At 30.4% G+C, this 22,281-nt stretch overlaps 1 protein-coding gene across 1 annotated transcript in view; it reads left to right on the top strand.

Moving 5' to 3' along the window:
- Positions 1 to 8,581: 8,581 nt before the first annotated feature.
- Positions 8,582 to 22,281, top strand: part of LOC123302249 (fibroblast growth factor receptor homolog 1-like) — a 48,385-nt gene continuing 34,685 nt past the window's right edge. Inside the window, exon 1 of the mRNA XM_044885106.1 lies at positions 8,582 to 8,669. The gene's annotated coding sequence lies outside the window, so the exon portion shown is untranslated. The remainder of the gene's footprint in view (positions 8,670 to 22,281) is intronic.

Below are 22,281 nucleotides of genomic sequence, written 5' to 3'. Positions count from 1 at the left end.
GGGAAACACATTTTTTATATACTTTCCACTATTTTCTATTAAGATATGGGCTAGAAAATTGACTTGTATATTCGAAATCAACTGATTTGTGGTTCAATTCTGAGAGATCTAACGATTTAAAACGTCTTTAAAAACAGGCTGTCAGATCTCCTTTATTGGATCAGATAGTTTGTTCCATTTGGATTGAAATTTGGCACTGTTTCCAATCACAGATTTAGTTAATCGTATTTTTTTTTCTATATTCAACAGAAGCGTTAGTGAGTGCATTTTTAATTCCATAAAATATTCTCAGCCGGAAATCCAAGATGGCGAAAGCGATCCAACTTATTAGAAGAGTAATACAGACGCAAACAAAGGGGCTGAGATGAGGGTAAAGTGCTATTGGTAATAATCGCTCCCTATTTCACCTTCGTCGACTATTTTATTAGTGATTGTTCTTGAAATACGTAAACACCCAAAACAAGCGTACTTTTCTGTGTAAGATCAGATCTTCTCCCTATTCCCACTTCTCGATGTTTCAATGTCACTTTGTATTGCAGTGCCTTTAGAATCCAGAAGAAAAGCGTATCATCGCTTACTTAAACAGCTGGAATACATTGACGTCAATGCTATTCACATGGACGTCAATTTCAACGCAGGTTATAACTGCTTTACAAATTATTTGACACTTGTGTGATTTCAGCCTAATCCAAAATTTGTTTACCCAAAATAAAAAGTACGAAAAACAGCAGAAGATAAATTTAATTCCTTAGAAAGACTAATAATTGATTCGCTTATTGAAGTCAATTTTAGTACCTAAATGATGGCGTTGCTATCGAAGAGTATATGTATATATCTATACCAGGGCTCGACAGTGATATACACTTTTCGATAGTAGCGCTATCACATAGGTTCTAAAATTGGTGAACTAACTAGCCTACAAAAAACAAATAGTAGAGTATTGCACCCATTTTTTTAAGCATCTCTATAGTGCTAATAAACCACTAACAATAAACAAAATTTTTACTCAATCGATAAGTGCCATAAAATGGATTTAAATTTTACATTCGACGACATTTGACGGAAAGACTCGAATAATAATAATTAATTGCTTTGTGGTCATGACGTCAGTTGGCTGTGTAAACAAATGCGCTGATATTACTTACACTATTAAATATTATTTTATTTACACAGCCGTATGACGTAATAACATGGCAGCTACATATTTCATGGGTGGTTTTTAACAACAGATAAAACAGCATATTATTTCTCGTATATAGTAAATCCTATTCTACAATTCTACGTTTTGGATTTTATTTTAGAAAGAAAAATTTTGGATTAGACTGAGGGTATTTTCTGAATAATAAGCGACTGAGTTTTTCTGTTAAAATTGGGGACGGATAAGTGAAGGAAAAAAATGAAACAAACTAGAAACCAAATCAGGAATGGATTTTTTAAAAGTATGATCACAATTGTAGTTGAATTTTATCAATTATCAAAAAATAAACAAAAATATACAAAAAAAAGTGAATTTTTTGGTATAAATAGATTTTTTTTAATTTTTAATTTTATGTTTATAAAATCGGGTACAAATTTGATATTTTGAAAAATGTTTTTAAAATAATAAAAAAATTAATAAAAAAAAAAAAAAAAAAAAAAAAATGAAATAAATAATGGAAAAATGCATGATTTGTAATCAATTTACACTCTTTTTCTACAATTATATTAATTCTAATAAAAAAATAATTATTATAAAAAAAAAATAATGAAAGTAAAATTATGTCCTTTTTAGCACGGTTAGTCCAAAATATTTCATACTCAAACCAAAAAAAAAAAAAATATCAAAGATATTTCCAAAAAAATGGTCAGCAGATTTATGGCTTTTACCCTGCTAAATATGATTAACACGTTATCGATAAGTATGTATGTTCATTGCAGGACAATTGAGCCAATTTTGGACGAAAAGATTTTTGTGACAAATTCAATCAAAACCGAGCAATGAGGCTGTGTTTATCGGACAAACGGGATTATAGATCCCAATAGGATAGTAATAATAATAATACATAAGGGAGGTGCCGCAAAGTAGGTCCCTTGCATCTAGATCAAGGGATCCTCTGTGACCTCCTTGAGAAAAACCTGTCAGTCGAAGGGGAGACGTATCCGGATAAGAGAAGCTATTTTATGAAGATGAACCCTGAACACCCACAGCTTCTCCACCGAGATATCTCCCAGGGTTGACGGTTCCAAAGTTTCAGACTCAAACATTCTAAACTTGACGCCCTACAGGTCTCTGCAAGTGCAAATAACATGTATGGAGGTTTTTACCCATACAGGTCCTGCAAGTTGGATCATCAGAAGCCCTCATGTTACGGAGATGGTAGTTCAATCGACAGTGTCCTGTCAAGAGTCTAACTACCCTTCTCAATTGTACTCTGGTGAGTTTCAGGCGAGCACAGTCGAATGGCCATGCTGTGGTTAAACACAGTTTGACCTGCCCCAAGTCGCAGTAATCAAGATGGACTTGTCGTAGCCATTCCTTGATCGGTCCAGGTTGGATAGCGATCGAACTTGAAATGTTACGGAATTTTGAGAACCAAGATCCTTTCCCTCCAAAATTGAGTAAAATTTCTAATGAATACGTGTACCAAAAATCGTATCATGTTAATGATATTTTGCAAGGTTGCTATGGAAAAATTTGCCATAAAATCTTCTAACTAAAAATGAGTTCGAAATACAACAAAAAATATTTTTAGGTAATGAATTTTTTCAATTCATTTATATTCACACAGTGTGCGCGCGCATTCACTTACTTAAAATAAGTATCAAAATGATAAGTATCAAAAGTCAAAGTTCAACAACGAACCATTCAAATTTCACCATCTTATTTTTGACTTTTGGATAGAGCATTTTTTGAGTGAATAATCCTTTTTTTTAAAGAAATTTAGAAAAGACCTAAAGTGGTAATTATGTACAGTTTTCTAAACTAATTAATAAAGGTAATTAAAGATAAAAAAACAAAAAAAACAAATTAAAATCATTGATTTCGAGATTATAAATTTTGAAATCAATGAAATCTCACTTATATTTAAAAATCAAATGGCTAAATACATATTTCAATATTGTTATGTTTTTGGGTCTAATGTTTTTTTTTTAATCGTAAACTTGGATCGAAAAATATACAATTACTTTCAAACTGTAAAAATCAATTGGTTTTGTACGTTCTGTTATAGCTTACGAGACGAGCCGATAGATGTCAGTATCCACAAATACAATCTATTTAGATTTTGAAGCACTTAATTTTTATACTTTCCAGGATTAGTAATTAAAATTTCAACTAAATACCCTGAAATATTAATTATTCTGGTTTTGAAGATCCTTTTTAAAGTGAAGAACTAAAAGATTTTTTCTTGATTATGAGAATTTATTTTTGTTTTTCACAATTACAGCTCTGGATAACTGATGTTCTAATATTTTGGGATCGGAAAAGTCCCAGAAGAGAGGGAATAGACATAGGCAAATAAATGAGTTTTGCTAAAAATTGGAAACGTTAGCAAAGCTTTTCTGATCATTGTAGGGATCTGCATTACCATAATTAAGTAAAAATAACAAGTAAATTTAGTAATTTTTACACATTAATAACTCGAAACGTAATTAAATTTGGTATTTAAAAAACTCGTCTTTCCCCCCATGCTCAAAAATTGTTAAATTTATTTAGGTTATTTCAACTTATTGAGGGTAATTGAAATATTTAAAATTCAACCGATGTCTGAAGAATTAAAGTTAATGAGTTTTAAAACAACCCATTTGGTGGTTCCAGTTTATCGCAATAACTGATTCGCTGTTATAAATGATTTTGATTCTATTTTTAGATTGATATTGGTTTAAAACTCTGATACTGACATCTATCGGCAAAAAAACTAAGCATGTTTATATCAAAGAAAGAAACCAGAACAAAGCGATTGATTGAGATTTCGAAAAATCGATGATAATGCTTTCCGTTCAATAAAATGAAACAAATAGGTAAAAATTAATAAAATTAATTAACAAAAAAAAAGTATATTTATAAAAATTAAAAAAAAAATCCAATAATTTAACAAAAAATAAAAAAAATAATTCATAAAAATAATGATTATGTCGATAAAATCAAATACTATATAGGTTTGCATTCATATTACAGTTTATAAAAACAATTGTAATCCACGCGATTTCTTATTTATATTGTTATACTTTTTAGCAAAAAATGTTAAATAAAATTGTGTTTCTTCTGCAAAAATTATTATTTTCTTTTATTATCCTAAATCCAACTTTTGATCCATGTTGGGCGAAGTGTCCAATCAGGGATTTTTTGCTTTAAAGAAGAGGGAGTGATCTTCAGGAATTTTTCGCCTAAAAATTTTATTAATTAGTCCAACCAAATTAGACAGAATTTTCGAGATCCGAACTCTCACAGAACCTGACAATCCTTTTTAAACTTTACGTTGAGATAGGAGAGTATTGTGAATTTGTGGGGTTCTGGGCTAATATTATTTAGGGCCAATTTTGCGCAATTTGCAAAATCTTGCACATTTCATCACTTGTATTTTCTTCCTGGTTTTGTGATTTTATGCTCCCTGTAGTAAGATTAAACACAGCTGACAGTTCCAACAACATCAAAGTCAATTTGTCTCTGGTTTGCTAATCAGATTTTTTGCCGGTTTGCCAACCATATGATCATATGTTTTTTTACCTGTGTTGACCCACCCCTGTGTTGAGAAATTGCCCTTTTCAGAATTGTAATATCCAAATGTCAAATTTGCTTGGATTATATGACCCATAGGCGACGGGTTTTCAAATAGAAATCTATGAGGGGCTAATCCACCTGACATCGAATACATATACTGATCATTCCAAACGAAACGCCCTGCTTATCTGAGCATGTCATTCCCAAAGCAAGTGAACAGCTACATCAAAATCGATTATTCCGTTTGTTTTCTAACACCCAGTAATTAAAGTTTTTTAATCAAAGACACAAACCATTTTAAATTGAATAAAACGTTTGAAGTGGATTAGTAGAGATGGAACCACAACATGCCAAAAATCAAAATATGAATGAACTGAAATAAAAAATCTATTTTTAAATATTTCGTATAGAAATAAGTAGCTGCGCGGCGTAGCCTGGCGTGGCGTACATTGACTGTCCAAGATTTCATTTACAGATGAAAATTAAAATAGTTAAGTAGCTGACATATAGTTTTTTACAAAATTCTTTATCGTCTGATAATTGATAAGATGAATTAAGGGAATTGATCTTGAATCCGGAATTGAGTCTATGGAGTTTTTTAGTCGCCAACACGAATACGAGGTTCAAATTCAACAATACCTCACTCCAGTACGGGATTCGCGCCATTTCTGGCATAAAACTAACTTTTTTATGCGAAAAATGTATAATTTGTTGCGAAAATTTCTCCTAGGTGTTTTTTTGGTCGCTCACACTCCAGTACGAAATGTTAGAGAATATTTATATTTTGTTTTTTGGCCAAAAATGGCAAAAATCTCGTATAGGAGTTGAATTAAGAATCCGAATTCATGATCAGTAACTGAAAAACTCTCCTGCGAGAAATTCTCACAGGAAAACATTTATATATCTATTTTCGCAAAATAAAGTCACGATAGGGGCTTCAGACAAAATTTTAAATTAATCCCTTTAAGCAGCCTAAGGCCCAACTACCCAATATCTTAATAACAGCGGGTAAACAAAGTAATGTCTTATCATTAACTATTAGGCTACCAACCATACAGGATTTTTACATTAAAAATTATGTCAGCTCCTTGACTAATATAAATAAACATTAATTCAATTTTCTTGCGCATAAAAAAATTTTTGAAAACATATTAATAATTTTAAATATTTGTGTATTAATGAAAAACTACTTCCTTTCCAAACAATATTTAAAAAAAATAATTAAACATGATTTTCCAAAGATTTTATGTGAAAATTCAATTTACGTAAAATTCATAGAAATACATGAAAAATCGTAATGTTAAACCGTGTAAAAGTTTTTTTCATAGATTTATTATTATTAAATTTTCCACCAAAAATCTGAATTGCATGTAATATGCAAAGTATACTAAGTTTAGTCCCAACTTTGTAACGCTTAAAAATATTGATGCTATGAACAAAATTTTGGTATAGATGCTCATAAAATAACCTAATTAGTCCATTTTCGGTTGTCTGTCCGTCTGTCCGTCAACACGATAATTCAAAAACGAGAAAATATATCAAGCTGAAATTTTTACAGCGCATTAAAAAGTGCAGGGCATAAAAAGTGAGGTCGAGTTCGTAAATGAGCAACAATGGTTAATTGGATCTTGGGTCCGTAGAGATAGTCCTACAAGATATCGCTATTCGATATATTTAGATTATTAGAAATAAAAAGAATTATCGAAATTGGAAAGAAAAAATAATATTGCTCGATTTTTTGCAATTTTCTAAAAGGAACCCATTATAAAAAATAGTGAAAAATTTTTTGTTTCAGAATTTAATAAAACTTACGTTTATAAAGCATAACAAACCTGAACATTCGAAAATGAAGTTCATTAGATGATTGAGCTCAGATCAATTTCGGACATTATCTCGAAAATTATTCGTTACAAGAAACCGATTTTTTACTGACTGGGTTTTATCGAAATTGGAGAGGAAAAACTATGCTCGATTTTTTGCATTTTTCTTATGGCGTACCCCTTAGAAAAAATCGAAAAAATCGTGAAATTTTTTTTGTTTCGGATTTCGATAAAACTCAGTTTATAAGATAAATTTTAGGCAAAAAATTCAAAAATGCAGTTCATTGGAAGATTGAGCGAATAGTTTCTATGAAAAACGATATCTCGGATCGATTTTTGACGTTATTTCGAAAAAAATTCTTCCAAATGTTAAATAAACCCGATTTTTTAACTTTTTGGATCGAAAAACTACATAAATTAGGCAAACCTAATTCGTCCTTGAGGTATTCCCACATAATAAAATTAATAATATGTAGTCGGAAAATAGCAATATGGGAAATATTTACCCTTAGGGCTTTTCAATTTTGATTCACTTGTGAAAATGACATAGATGGTAAAAATTTTTATTGCATGTCAATAAAACTTTGTTGCAATTTATTACAGCTAGTCCAAGTAACTAAGACATAAACTTAAATTCGGAAACAAGCAGTTTCTGAACATAAAGATACAAGTTTTTAACTTTTGTAAAAGATTTTCGAGCTACAGGCAAATTACATATATTTAAATATGTTCGAACCAGCTCAAATGGGCTTTTTGGAAGACGTTCTTTGTAGCGTTTTAAATGAACTAAAAGTTCCTTAAAAATGTCTTTTAGGAACTGTAACATTTGTAATAAAGTATACAAGCTTGCCTTGAAATACTATGTAACTTTTAACTCTAATGTACCACGCAAATATTTCTCATACAATATATAGTGTATTAAGTGAGGTTTAAAATTCTGTCAATAAAGATATCTCTTTTCAACGACCAATACTCTAAGTATAGCTGTTTCTGTTCAACAATAAAATTGATTAACTTTACGTTATTATATCTCAACAATGAAACGGTAAATAATTAATAATTTTGGTTTTTTTTTCTTAACTCAGAACAAATTCATCAATCTTCAGCAGTTTCATTCAACTAGTCAACTAGGCAATTTGTGTGACGTAAATGTAATAAAATGCTCTAAAGATATCGTAAACTAGACAATTTGTATGGCGTAAATGTAATAAAATGCTCTAAAAAGATTGTAGAAGCGTCAAAAACCAAAGTTTTTTTATGTTTTGTTTTTGGAAAGCGCCGTAGTGTAAAGTTTTTTTTTGCATAAACAGAATCTGTGATAAATTTTCCTCATGATGAAAACTTTTTTTAAGCTCAATCACCCATTAATTTTTGTACAATTGTCATTTTTGTGAGTTCTTTCATCATCGTGATCAAGGGCCTTTGAACTATTATCTACTGCAAAACAAAAATAAACATTCGCCGTACTTGCTTTAACAGTCGGACTACCTTAATAATGTATGGACTTGTGGAGCCCTTGAAATAAAAGCTTATAAAAATAAGATCTCATCTTAATAATTCAATGGTTGTGACTCGAGTCGAATGGTTTGCGTTAGTGTTAGCTATGACTACGAATTGATGAGTGACGTAATACAAAAAGTTTTTATATTAGAAACATAAGTTTGAGAGAACTGAGAAGAATAATCATTTATTTAAAAAACAGTACAACACTACTCAGTACTCAACACTAAACGTTGAACACTGAATACTGAATACATTGAACAGTTTAGCTTTAAGTGTACGATCGTTTACGTTTCAGACTCAGTAGCATAACATTGAACACTGAAAAAACATTATTTGTGTTTCAGTTGTTCAACAGACGGCTCTTTCTAAACATTCAAAAAATAAAAATCAAATTCATTCAAAAACTTACGCGCTATTTTTTGAATGAACAACGATTCCTCACAACAATATAAACTATTGTGCAGTGTTTTTAGGCCTCGAAAAGAAACAAGTGAATGATAAAAAAAGTTTTCTTAGTGAATTTATAGTGAACAATTTTCGAGAAAACAATAATGTAAACTCGATTATAAAATAAAAATTTTTGTGTCCTATTTTCCAAGTAGTGTGTATTGTTGTTCCCGAATTTTACCGAAGAATTTTGTGAAAATGTATGTAAACAATTTTTTTTTTATTATGAATAAATCAACATATTTTCATATGCATTTCTGAGCATGTTGATTTGTGAAATCAGCGTTGCGACGCTTTATAACGACGCCTCCGTAAATTTAAAAAAAATAATAATTTCTGGAATTTTTTTAATAGAGATTTAGATTAATTGAAATCAACTAAGAAATATTTTCTTTAGAAAAACGAAATTATGACAGATTTATAAGATGTTTTTCTTTCTATTTTAAACAATTATTTGGGAAAATTCTTGATGTTTCTATACAAATTTTCTCTTTGCATACTTTCCATATTTGTTACAAGGTTTCGATAAAATTTTCTGAATTTGCTAAAAAATTTCTAAAAGTTAAATTTTAATAGCTTATAAAACGACTTGGGTTAAAAAACGTTCCTCCTAGAAATACCCAGATAAACAACATTTCTCTTTCAAACTTTGGAAATTCTTGCAAAACTTTAAGCAGAGTAAAATTTTACTCTTCAGAAAACAGTGAAGTAATGTTTCTCGAAAACTTGGATAGAATTTGCTAAACATTTCTAAAATTGTATTTTACGAAGTATTTAAACCAGAAGGAAGTTTTCGATTTCCGGAAGATAATCTTTCGAGGAAACAAGGAAGTTACAACTTTGCATCTTTCAATTTGGAAGCCTGACAAGAATAACAAAATTTTTGTAAGCCTCAATTCAATCGAGTAAGGAAAAATAATTTTGCGAGCCTCATAGTCGAATAAATAAGCCGGAAAATACTGTAAAATGTTGAAAACCTGTCGGGCAACACCGATTTCAAAGTTTTTTTTTTCTGCGTGTTTCTTAGATCTTAAGGAACATTTATCACTACTAACTTCTGCCTTGAATCGAAAATTTGGGAAGTTTCAAGCGCCCCAAACCACCCCAACAAGAAATAGTCTATATAAAATAAATATTTTCCCTCCGAAATAGGCTTTACGAAACTAAATTCCAATACCAATACGGGATTTGTGCCATTTTTGCCAAAAAACCCACTTTTTAGGGCTAAAATTGAAATATAAACATATTGCTGCGAGAATTTCTCACAAAGGAATTTTTGCTCGCTGATCACGAATTCGGGGTTCAACATTAATAATAATTTGGGCCTCAATGGATTTATTTGAAATACGAACTGGATAAAATTTCAATCAAAATTCGTTTAAAATTTTAAAAAATCGTTTTTAAGAAATTTGAGAAAACATCCTAGTGAACAGAGAATTTTTTAAGAGGGTTGTTTTACAATATTAATCAAATCTTTATATGTTTCCTGTTTCCGGTTACCTGTGAGGGATGATCTTTTTAAAGTACAACCGGAAATGGCATTCATTAAATTTTTATGTCAAATAAAAATACTTTTTAACTGAAAATAGGCTAAATTTGTTTTAATGAAATTATTCCGAAATATGGATAAAATTTATTAATCGAGATATTTTAAACTTTGTATCCGAATTCGAAAAACTATAATTATTCTGTCTGTCTAAGTCATTTGTTGTAAAATTATTTAAAAAAATTTTGTGGATAATATTTCTCACCCTTTTAACCCTCAGCACAAAGTGGTAGAAGGGGGTAAAAATTTTTGAGCAATGCTAGATAGTACAAGTTTTCAAACGAGCTATTCAGATTCCAAATTCGATGCTTTTTCACAGAGATACAGCTGTTTGACATTTTAATAAATTTTTGTACTTTTAAAATTTTTCTTTGATATTTTTGATTAGGATACTCATTTTTTTTCAAATTTTAGCCTATTTCTCAGAATCTTATATCCGGTACTGAGTAAGCAGGAAATGATTTCCAATTGTAGGTTTAGTATGGGCAGAGGGCTCATGTAGATGGTATTAGACAAATTAATAATATATAATTATATACCGGATGTTCCATTTTATACAATCCAGCTGAAAATTTCTTCAACGAAGAGTTTTTTAAAAAAAATGACGCACGTAAAATTTGTTCTTCTAGGAGGGGGACATTCCATAGAAACCGTAAATTTGACCATGCCCTGAATTGATAAGAGATAGATGAAAATTTTAAATTTGAGTTTAACAGACAACCTCATGCCAGAAATTGAAAGTAACTTCAAAACTGATTAGATTCCATATATTTCAATTTTTGAATTCGATTTCTGCTGAAATGCCGTTTTCAACAAAAATTATTTTTTATATTATAAAGAATAACTTTCAAATTTCAAATTTCAAATTTTTATTTGTTATTTGTTATTTTATTAAAAAAAATCTTTCTTATTTAAACTTGTACTCTTATCTTTTATCGATTATGAACTTGAGTTGATTTTCAAAAGACCTTGCAAAGTTATGTCAAATTTAAGGTGAAAATTTTCAATTGTATTGTTTCAAATGGGCCACCCAGTAAATAATATATAATAATTATTTATGATAATGGCAAGAAAACCATATTAGATTGATAATTTTGAATTATCATAATAATTAATAAGGTCTTAGGACGATTATAGTTATGCGACAACACAAAACATTAGTTTAGTTTATAGACCAGGTCATATAGACGCAATCATTCTGAAATGAATTCCTTTTGTACTTTTAGTAATATTTTTTTCCCGAAAGTATTGAATTATCACACGTTATCGAAAATCAACGAGTAGGGACAGGGGATATGTAATAATTCCGTTTGATAACCTCTAGAACATAATATATGAGATTCCTAGGTTCCTAGATTGGGGGATATCCCCAGTTTTGGATATATTTATGTATATTAATATTTTATGTCCTGTGTTAGGATTTTTATTCCTCATATATTTGAATTCTCAGTTGAATGGATAAAAGATAGTACATTGAAATTTAAATTATATTGGTTTCATTTTTGACAAGTGGAAAAAAACAATTGACTGAATTATTTGTTGAAATACCATATGTATAGACAGTGTTGATTACGGAATCATTTGTTTTTTCACATCATGTAAGTAAAGAGAGATTAGATCCACTCTTAGATATCCAGACATACATACATGTCACACACACATGACTGATATTCACATATAATATATACTATATAATTTGCGCCCCCCACGAGTAAACAGTGGTGTTTACAAAAAAATGTTTGGATCAAAAGTTGTTTACGAACGGTTTACAAAATGGGTCTTACGAACTCAATACCTCATTGACTTATGTAGCTTATTTATGAACTCGACTTTAATTTTTACATCCTAAGTACACTATAAACATTTCAGCTTGATATCTCAGACAGACAGACAGACAGACATTAAGGCGGAAAAACGGAAATAAACTTTATGAACGCCTGTACCAAAATTTTGTTCGTGGCATCAATATTTTTAAGGTTTTTACTTTTAAGCCCAGTGAAGCGGGCCCAGGTATCAAAACTGGTAATAAAAATATTACTATCTGTGATATCGTTCAAAGTTACCATCTATGATAAAATGTATTTTTATAAAATTATTGCCCATTTGACCTAGTCTATAGTTATAGCGTGTTGCGATTGCTTATATCTAATAAACAATTATATTTTATGTATCGTAAATAGTTAATTTATTTCAATTATACTAATTAAAAATCGAATTATTATTATTATTATTTATTTAATTTTTTTTTTTGTTGATAAATTGCAATTAGATACAAGACAGGAGGTCTACAGAATAGACGAGTTATATGATTTTCGGTATTAATTTTCTGAATCTCGGTTTACGAAAGCCGTGTATGCACTTAAGGTTGTTGCCTCGCTATTGCCATAGTATTAGAAAATTATAATATGATATTATAATACAATTACCTACCTTAAAATTTGAAGTCGATTGACCGTCTCTAACTCAAGACAATATTAAAATAGAGTTCGAATCATTAGCAACTCAGCAAATTTAATCAATTTGATAGGGGATAATCTTGATGTCAAATTGGCCGTATTACCCTTAAAAATGTAAAACTAGACTTGATACCATGACAAAATTTGAAAGTGTAATTAAAATTGATTAAAAAACGAAGAAGTTATAAGCAATCAAAGATTGCATTCAAAGGTTGCCCATCTCCTTTTAGCAAAACAATGTGGGTATCCTCCTCTTTGTTTAATTAGGAATTTTAAAGTTCATACCTTGCATATTAGTAAAAATTTAGAAAACCAACTTCATTTTTCGATTCGTGAAGTGAGAATTCTTCATCTGAAGTGATAAAAAAAATTTAATTCGATCCCCTATTGTTGTACAGAAACGACTCAATTTAGAGTATTGTCAAACGTTGAGTGGTACAGTATAGATAAAAATTATACATTATTTCACTACAAGCTTATATACTATAACCGTGCATAAAATCCAAAATTTTTACAATATTGTAGGAAGACAAGAACGTTAGTTTCTTCGTTTTTACAATTCTTTAGAGGCCATATCCTTGATTTTCAGAAAAAGCAATGAGACTAGACTGGGTTAAAAATTTAACACCGTTTAGGGCAGGCATGGGCACATGCGGCTTAGAGAAATCCCTAACACTTCTGTAACTAAATAACGAGCAAGACAGCGACAACCCAATCAGTGTCAACCAATAATACGAGTAAGACAGAAAGACAACATTTTTTTTCTACCTATCTCATTACTATAAAAACTGAGATAGGTAGAAGAGTCGTATACCCGCCTTGCTTCCTCCTCTATGAGCAATGCGGTCTTGCATTAAGAGACACACAATAAAGTTTATGGCACTCAATAAAGTTATAACAATGGTGACTTTGACTTAAAATAACTCGCCCATACCTGGTTAGGGCTTTTCCATTTTTATTATCTCATCTGATTATACCGTGTATCTCAAAAACTAAAAACTTTTTCATTCGAAAAAAGTTATTTTGCGGTTGTAACCCATAGGCGCCGAATATCTAAAGACAAATCTGTTTGGATACAGCTGAGATATGAAATAATATTGACGTATACCTAGTTTAAAAATTTTAATACTCGAATTAGGTTATAAAGAACATTTAGTTAAAATAAATGTACCGTTTAAATTATAATTTCAAGTAGTTAAGGAGCTGACACGTATTTTATTGAAAAATTCTAACCGTTTGAGGTTTGGTAAGTTAATGTAAGTTGAGGCCAGGACCCTAAAAATTTTTTAATAATATAAACAAAAACCATCAATTTAGAACATTTGAACCAAAATTAAGAAGAATTAAGACATTCGTGTAAGCAACTTACATATCAAAACTCTAAATTTATTGCGCAAGTATCTTACCATTATTCTGTTCTGTTCGAGAACTTGATTGATCACGACGCGATTTCCTCCGCGAATGTGCCGGACTGTCTAAACAGCTTGATGGAAAAAGATAGGTAGTAACCTTTTTCACTTTTGGATTACGTCACTCGACGTATGGGGTACTGAATTTTTGCTTGTTTTACATTGAACATGATCCTAATGTAAAGCCCTAGGGTAAATTCTGGAAAGGAATTTTTATTATATTTTTGAGGAAATAACATGAAAATATGTCTCCCAGGCAAGAAAAAAAGTAAACTTCATTATTTTGGTTTAATTTCTGGTCTTAAGGATGTACGATCGTTGGACTAAGTCTAAATTTTGAAAATTTTAGGGGAGGTTTCCCGATTATTTAAATAAATAAATGATTTCAAAGGTAGGCATGTTTAACATTGCTTTATGGGTGCTTTATGGGAAAACGGTTGATGGATGGTATGTTTCAAAAAAAAAACTATATAAATTAAAGTTAAAATCTTAATAAATTATTGAAAAAAAAAACCCACTGTGCCCGACTTATTAGGGATGTATAAGCACAGTAATGGGGGCACAAATTTAAAAAAAGTATATATTTTCAAATTTGTTATAACTTGACAATCAATATAAGGCGAAAAGTAAGAATAAAATTTTTCGATATTTGCAGTAATTTTCAAAATATTGAAAATTAAAAATTTTGTTTAATTATTTAGCTTTCGATATTTCGAAAACCAAGGCAGATATCGAAAAATTGTATTCATAGTTTTCGTCTACATTCATGAATTTAAAACAAAATTTATCATCAAAGTTGAAAATAAAGTACAAATAATTTCAACCACAAATCTAAACTTGCCTTAGCGCTCGTACTACCTTAACGCCCTAGTAAATAAATCACATTACAGTTTTTACTAGATTTTTTTTTAGAGGACAATTAGAAATAGGTTAAAATAATAGTATGTAAATAAATTAATAATTTTTTATGATATTTTAGCTGACACGCGCGAAATTACTTTAGTTTGTACGACTCCCATATCTCTAATACGCTGAGTGTCCCAACGAAGTGTATAGAAAATAAAATTTTGATATCAGACAGTTAGGATTTTTACATAAAAACGAATGTGAGCTCCTTGACTAAAAGTTTTTTATGTTATTATTTGTTAAAGAAATGAACTGTTTGATGGAAGCCAGACCAGAAGACTCAAGACACTGTGACTGATCACTGTTTTAAAACCACAAGTAGCCACTAACTCAATGATTATAATCAATTTAAAACTCTGTATAATGTATTTAACAATTTCGCATTAAATGTCCCAATCGTCATTATATATTTTTATTTTCAGTACAGTATGTTTCATGTAAAATTGTCTACTTATTTACTCTAGCAATGGCACAAAATTGGTAAAATTTATAATATTTATAATACTTTAACATTCTAACCCCCGTAGGTTCGATACAATAAAACGCCACTAGTTGAATTATTTGAAAACTTTGCTATACTTTAATGTTTGACACAAAGATACATTAACTATTCCACAGGAAATCAATTTACTACCTTGATTTCCAAATATATTAACGACGAATATATTTAAAAATATTTCAACAACTACTGTTCACACTTCAATGTTGTTTGAACTATCCACAATGACTGTCCATAGAGAACTCTTCATACTGAATTCACCATATCGACTGTCTTGTTATTTTACAGTACCCATAACTAGAACTTTAAATTTTCATGGAAACCATGTACTATTTTGGAATATATTTTAGAATTCGATTGGAAATTTAATAAAAAATTTACAGTTTGGGTATTATTTAATCAACCAAATTAAAAATAATTTTGAAGAGCAATGTACTTTAGGGCATTATGAAATGTGCTGAAGCCTCCTAGAATCTTCCTGTAAACATTAAAAGAAACAAATTTACGGATAACATGTCATTAAAAAATATTTGAACGTAAAATTTTGTAAAAAAAATTTTAATAAAATATACTTTTTATAGGATAAGCTTTTATTATACTAAAAAGTAGTATATACTTATTTCATACATGAATGTTTGTAAAAGCTGGAGGCGTTCAATCTAAAATATCAAGGATGATTCGGAGTACCTCAAGCTTTTATCAATAGTCATATATGAGTGGCTTGTACTTTAAAAAGTATAAAAGCTTGTGCTTTAAAAAGTATTTTTAATTTCAAAATAAAAAAGGTAGGTATATCAAATAAGGTGGAAGAGATGGGAAAATCAGGACGTCACTTAGTGTACCATGAATTGCCATCTAAACTAAACGTGAATGCAAAATTTCTGCTGAATCGGTTGAGGATAACTGCTTTAAAATTCAGTTGTAAGTTTAACCCGAAGAAACATACATTCCTACAAACATTGCAAATTAAAGTGGTTCGGCTGTCTGAGCAAGTACGGTGAATATTCTTTTCTTTTTGCGGTAAATGGTAGTTCAAAGTTCTTTGACCACAATAAACACAGTTTTGGGGTCTCTTGTGGCGCAAAATTTTGAATTATTTCATTTTTAAATTGTAATTTTTAAGACAGTACTTTATGGAAGAAGAAAGTTTTCATCATGAAGAAAATTTATCACAGATTCTGTTTATATACAAAAACTTTACCTTATGACGCTTTCCAAAAAGAAAACATAAAAAAACTTTAATTTTGACGATTTTTCGATATTTGTAGAGCATTTTATTACATTTACGTCATTCAAATTGCCTATTTTACGATAATTTTAGAGCATTTTCTTACATTTACGTCATAAAAATTGCCTAGTTGACTAGTCACGTGACAGACGAATCACTTTAAATAAAAGCTTGTAATAGTTATAGAAATACTTGTTTTTTAGATTTATGTCAAAAGTTACGTGCAAAACTTAAATGCACACCTTAACAATACTATACACAAAAATAAAACGATTTTTTTTTTGTGACAATATTAAAATTGTTGTAAATAAAAAGATTTTAATTACATAAGAGACGATTATGTTCAATTGATTTAAATACGGGTAGCTTTGAATGCATTATTTAGTTAGTACTGTACTTTAATGATGTAAAAGACCTGAATCCATAAATAGATAATAATATTGCTATAGTCAACTTTGCCCCTTATCAATTAATATGTTTGCCGTTTTGTAATTTAAGTAACATTAAATATAATTATTTCTTTAAAAAATTACTTCGAAATTTCACTACTGATTGCAATTATTTTATATTTATATAAATTTATTTATAATCTCCCCTCTCCCCTGTATCTTTCTACAATTCTCGAAACTCATTTCTATTTCAATGAAACGATTTTTAATAAGATAATGATGCTTTATGGGAAAATTTGGAAACTACCATATTTGGGAGTCGGGTGGAATTTTTGAATTCTTTATGGACCTTTGCATTTTTCTTTCAATTATTTCATTGTTTTTATACCATGTATATGAAATATATACCAAGGTATACTAAGTTTAGTCCCAAGTTTGTAACGCTTGAAAATATTGATGCTTGGAACAAAATTTTGGTATAGGTGTTTATAGAATCACCTAATTAGTCCATTTCCGGTTGTCTGTCTGTCTGTCTGTCGTCTGTCTGTCCGTCTGTCATCATGATTACTCAAAAACGAAAAAAGATATCAAGCTGAAATTTTTATAGCGTACTGAGGACGTAAAAAGTGAGGTCAAGTTCGTAAATGAGCAACATAGGTCAATAGGGTCTTGGGTCCGTAGGACCCATCTTGTAAACCGTTAGAGATAGAACAAAAGTTTAAATGTAAAAAATGTTCCTTATAAAAAATAAATAACTTTTGTTTGAAAAATTTTTTCGTTAACATCACTGTTTACCCGTGAGGGCGCAAATTATGCGCAAATTGTATAGTATGTATTATATGGGTATATCAGTTATATATGTGTGACATGTATGTATGTGTAATGTGACAGAGTAATTGACACCGTCTATACATGGTATTTCAACAATAAACTCAGTTAATTGTTTGTTTTCACTTGTTCCTTTTGCATGTCACTTCAGGACAGATCTAGGAGATCAAGTTGTTGCAAACACTTTGTTACTATTTACTTTAGCTTTACAGCTGTCATGTCCTGTACTCCTGTACTCACAGAAACGAAGCATTGAAGTTCGCAAATTTGAACAGTAAGACGAAAATGATTCAAAACTTGTCATTCGGGGATTTTTGGGGTCGCTGAACACGAATATCGTGACAGAATCGGGTACCAGGTACCTCGGAGACCAATCGATATTTGTGTTTAACGACCTCGAAATACCTCGAGTAACGAGTTTGGACTGATTATATAACGAATTTCCCAAAAACTCCGTCTCACTGACTATTGACTGTTTCGATCGATGAACTCGATGAACTCGATCATTAACTGTTTTTAGTGTATCGTTTCCGCGATTACTGACATATTGAAATCACTGAAAACCCAGAGATTTTTCTTAAATCAACTAAATAATATGAACCCTTCAACTTTACGTTGATATACTGCTCGTTTCAGAATTTACTCGGGTAAACAAATGTCTTATTAGCTTGGAGAATCGTGACCATTGTAACCATACGTAATATATATTTTATTTCCACAATATATTTTTTTTTAAAGATTTTATTTTTGTGGGGGTACCTGGATGGATATAAATCGTAAACAAACACATTTCATTTATATTTTATAATATACATGAATCGTCACTGGACACACAATATTATGCATATGGGGGACATATGGGTGCGCAGTGGGGAAGTGAAACGTTTTATTTAAAAAAAAAAAAAAAAAAAAAAAAAAAACGTGTTGAACAGACAAAAGTGTAGGTTTGCTGTTACCAATCGACTCTCAATGTTTACATTATTTTATTAGATCGATTGCCAAAACATTGGCAATCAACACTGGCCAGTAGCGTACACGATAAAAAAACAATTATAGTTTTAGAAAAATTCACTTTTTATGTTGAAATAACATATGGGTTGTTCTACAAACTAGGGAACAAAATGAGCCATATTTCGATTCGACATTTTTTGTGTGATTCTAGTTGTGAAGTTCAGTCTATTATCTTATGTTAAGTGGAACAGTCAAAATATTTTAAAGTTTTAGATTTATGGCCAAATTTAAAAGGAATCAAGCGCAATTAAAGTATTTTATGCGTTAACAGAAACTTTTTTCGGTTTATTTTTTACTAAATCCAATATTTTCACTTTTTTTGGTACAAAAACGTCAAACTAGGTGATTTTTTTGCTGATGATCTAAAACCCGATGTCCGATTATACGGACTATGCTCATCTTCCAAAGAATTTCACTTATTTGGAGGTATTTTTGATTGCTGATTACGAATCCAATGTCAGATTACATGGATTTTGGTACGTCTTCCGAAAATCGTGCCATTTTTGTTCAAGAATGTCAAAAAAACTGCAATCTATGTATTTATCCTCGAAATTGTGCTCTAAGTTTTGTTCGCTCCTTACGAATCATAGAATCCGTTTAATCGGACATCAGTTTGGTAATCAGCGGCAAAAATCGACTTTCTAGAGCAAAGTTTTTCGATAATTACTTAGTTTATCGGTTTTGTGCCAAATTTTTGACCAAAAATGGCACGGTTTTCGGAAAACGTGACAAAATCCGTTAAGCTGATATCAGATTCGTAATCAGTGACCAAAAATATCTTCTAGATAACAGTTTGGACGATTAATGCTTAGTTTTCTGTTTTTGTCTCAAAAAGTGAAATGTCGAGTTAAAAATGGTACAATTTTTGGAATACATGACAGAATTAGTGTAATCTGACATTGAATTCGTATTTAGCAACCCAAAATACGTACTAGATGACAATTTCAAGCCAAAAAAGCTTTAAAAATTTGGGGCTACATTTGCCTCCTTATGACTAGGTTAAGTTGGCTGAATGTTCTTTGGGGTGAAATAAACAGGTTATAAAAAGTTTCATTAAAATCGGTGCTATTTCCCGACTTTTCCACTTTCGACACTTTTGTCCAGCTTATTCATTGTATAATTAATCAATATTATTGTTTCAATATACTCGTTAGACGTTAAAATTGAGTAAATAGTATAGACCGTGTGAGGTTAGAATTACTAAAAAAAATATATACTCCGTCCATGCAGATAATATTGGTCGTTCTAGTTGATTTGGTAAACTCAATTTTTTGTTTTAAAGAAAACGGTTCAGAGTGTGGGCGGATTACAAATATATCTTTCAATAGAACACTTAATTGGTTGCGGATGTAACGTTTATGTGAAAAATCATGTATTGCACAAAAATTTTCCAAATCAAAATTTATTATTTATTGATTTTTCATTTAAAAAAAAATCTTAGATATATATTTTTTAATTTTCAAGTACGTACTTAAGTAAAACTTATCACATTTTGAATTTTTTTGAAAATCATATAGAATTTTCAATGAATTTCCTTACATCATTTTTCCAATTGTTCTTTATTAAGTGTTTTGATTATATTTCGAAAGTATGAACTCGTACTTTTTAATTTTGCAATCTATTGCTCAATAATGTGTATCACTCATTTCCGCTTTGTACGAAGGGTTGAAAGGGTGAGAAATATTATCCCTAAATTTGGTATAAAGTTTAGAAGTGTAGAAAAATTTTAAAAATTATTTTACTACAAATCTTCTAGGACTACTCGAAGCTTTGTTTATTTAATGAAAATTTTTGGACCAACAGACATGCAAGAAGTGAATTAAATAAAAGCATGTAAATTAAAAAAAAAAAAACTGTTTATGATTGTGACAGCCTGACAGGGTGTGTCAGTAAATTCTCGCAAGAAAGATTACAATCATTTTGTTTGGAATACTGAATCTGAATTTGGCAACAATATTTATTTAAAAAAAAAATACAAATACCTTTGACTAAATATTAATAAAGAATCAATTCAACTGATTTGCAGATAAACCAGTGGCGGATTTAAATGGTTGGTAAAAGAACCATTGCCCTCTAGGATTCACTAGCAGACAGATCACAAGTCCTCTTTTAGCAGAATCAACTACCAATCTCGTTAGTTAGAATATCCTTGAATCGTGTCAGTAATGTCTCAAAGCGGGAAGATTTCGTTTTCTTCAAGGATGGCGATAATGTTAATTATACTAATTGTCCGTCGGAACACGGGTCGAAGTTTAGGATAGCCTTCAAATGTTTTAGGAGATTTTCCCTCATGATGGCTGATTCTAATAGAACACGTCAGGAATTGCTGGATGTTTGTCACGATTTCATCAGCCAATATAGTTTGGAGGAAAGTCGTCGAAATCTATGCCTAGCCTCTGAGTTCAAGAGACAGTCATGGGAATTTTAGGAAGGCCAGTATCCTAGCTTCGTACATACAATGTGTTAGAATTTTGCGACGACCAGTTAGAGCGAGTTGAGTGGGGCCGAGATTGAATTGGTTTTGTGGTATAGAGGTCGAAATTTTCTAAACGTTTTTAGAGGGCTTGCTCTTAACTTTGGGTTGCTACATTTACAAATACATAGCAGGACGATCGATTATCTGTTTCACCTCTTGCACAACAAGATCAGAGATTTTTGAATGTGTCTAGCACCACTTTGGACTTTGGAAATCTCGAACGTAACTCCGTTCATACGAGTAAAAAGAATGGTAATAAAATCACGTTCGTCTAAACCACCATAGATCATTTCTTTCGCAAAATTGTAGGAGATTCATGAAAAATGGTAGCAGAGGAAAGGAAAATCAAATTAATTTGTAACCTTTGTCTTTGTGAGCATGAAACATCCAGGTTCATGACTTCTCTAGCAAATCCTGTCGTCGAAAGACAAACTGAAACATTAAAAGATCGGATTGGGGCGTTTATTTTCACTCTTGAAGAATATATTCCAACCTTTCTATAAAAAGTGAATCTTTACCCTGAAAAGTCGGATGCTCTATAGGAACTGTGCCCTGAGTCTTTTGTTTGAAATCCGCCACTGCAAATACCTTTGTCTAAAAATCAATAAAGTATTGAATGTCGAATCGAACTGATTTTATAGATAAATTAAAATTCAATGTGTGTACTATAAAACGGTTGCTGTTGTTGCGTTTCAATTGTTAAAATTCATCAAATGTGTCAACGCTGCGCTGTGTTCTTAAGGCGTAATAAAAATTAAAAAAATTTAATTTTTTTTTTTTACTATTTAAATGCAAAGTATTAACTATTGACAGGAAATTTGAGTATGGTTTTGAATACTTAAAATCATTTATTGTTGCTGTATTGTTTTAAAAATAAAATCGACCCACGACTCTAAATGCTTGTTGTTGCAATGTGAGCTGGTAGTAAATTTTTTAAATACAATCAAAATCCTTTGTTTTTTACGGCTTTTATTTAGTTCTACGTAATGCAAGCACTGACTTTCAACCCTTTTATAAACGGTATTTCTACAATTAACTCAGTCAATTGTTTGTTTTCACTTGTT

Source organism: Chrysoperla carnea, chromosome X (genome assembly GCF_905475395.1).
Source record: "Chrysoperla carnea chromosome X, inChrCarn1.1, whole genome shotgun sequence".
NCBI lineage: Eukaryota > Metazoa > Arthropoda > Insecta > Neuroptera > Chrysopidae > Chrysoperla > Chrysoperla carnea.
The sequence above is the reverse complement of the archived record's forward strand: the minus strand, read 5'-3'. Positions and strand labels throughout refer to the sequence as shown.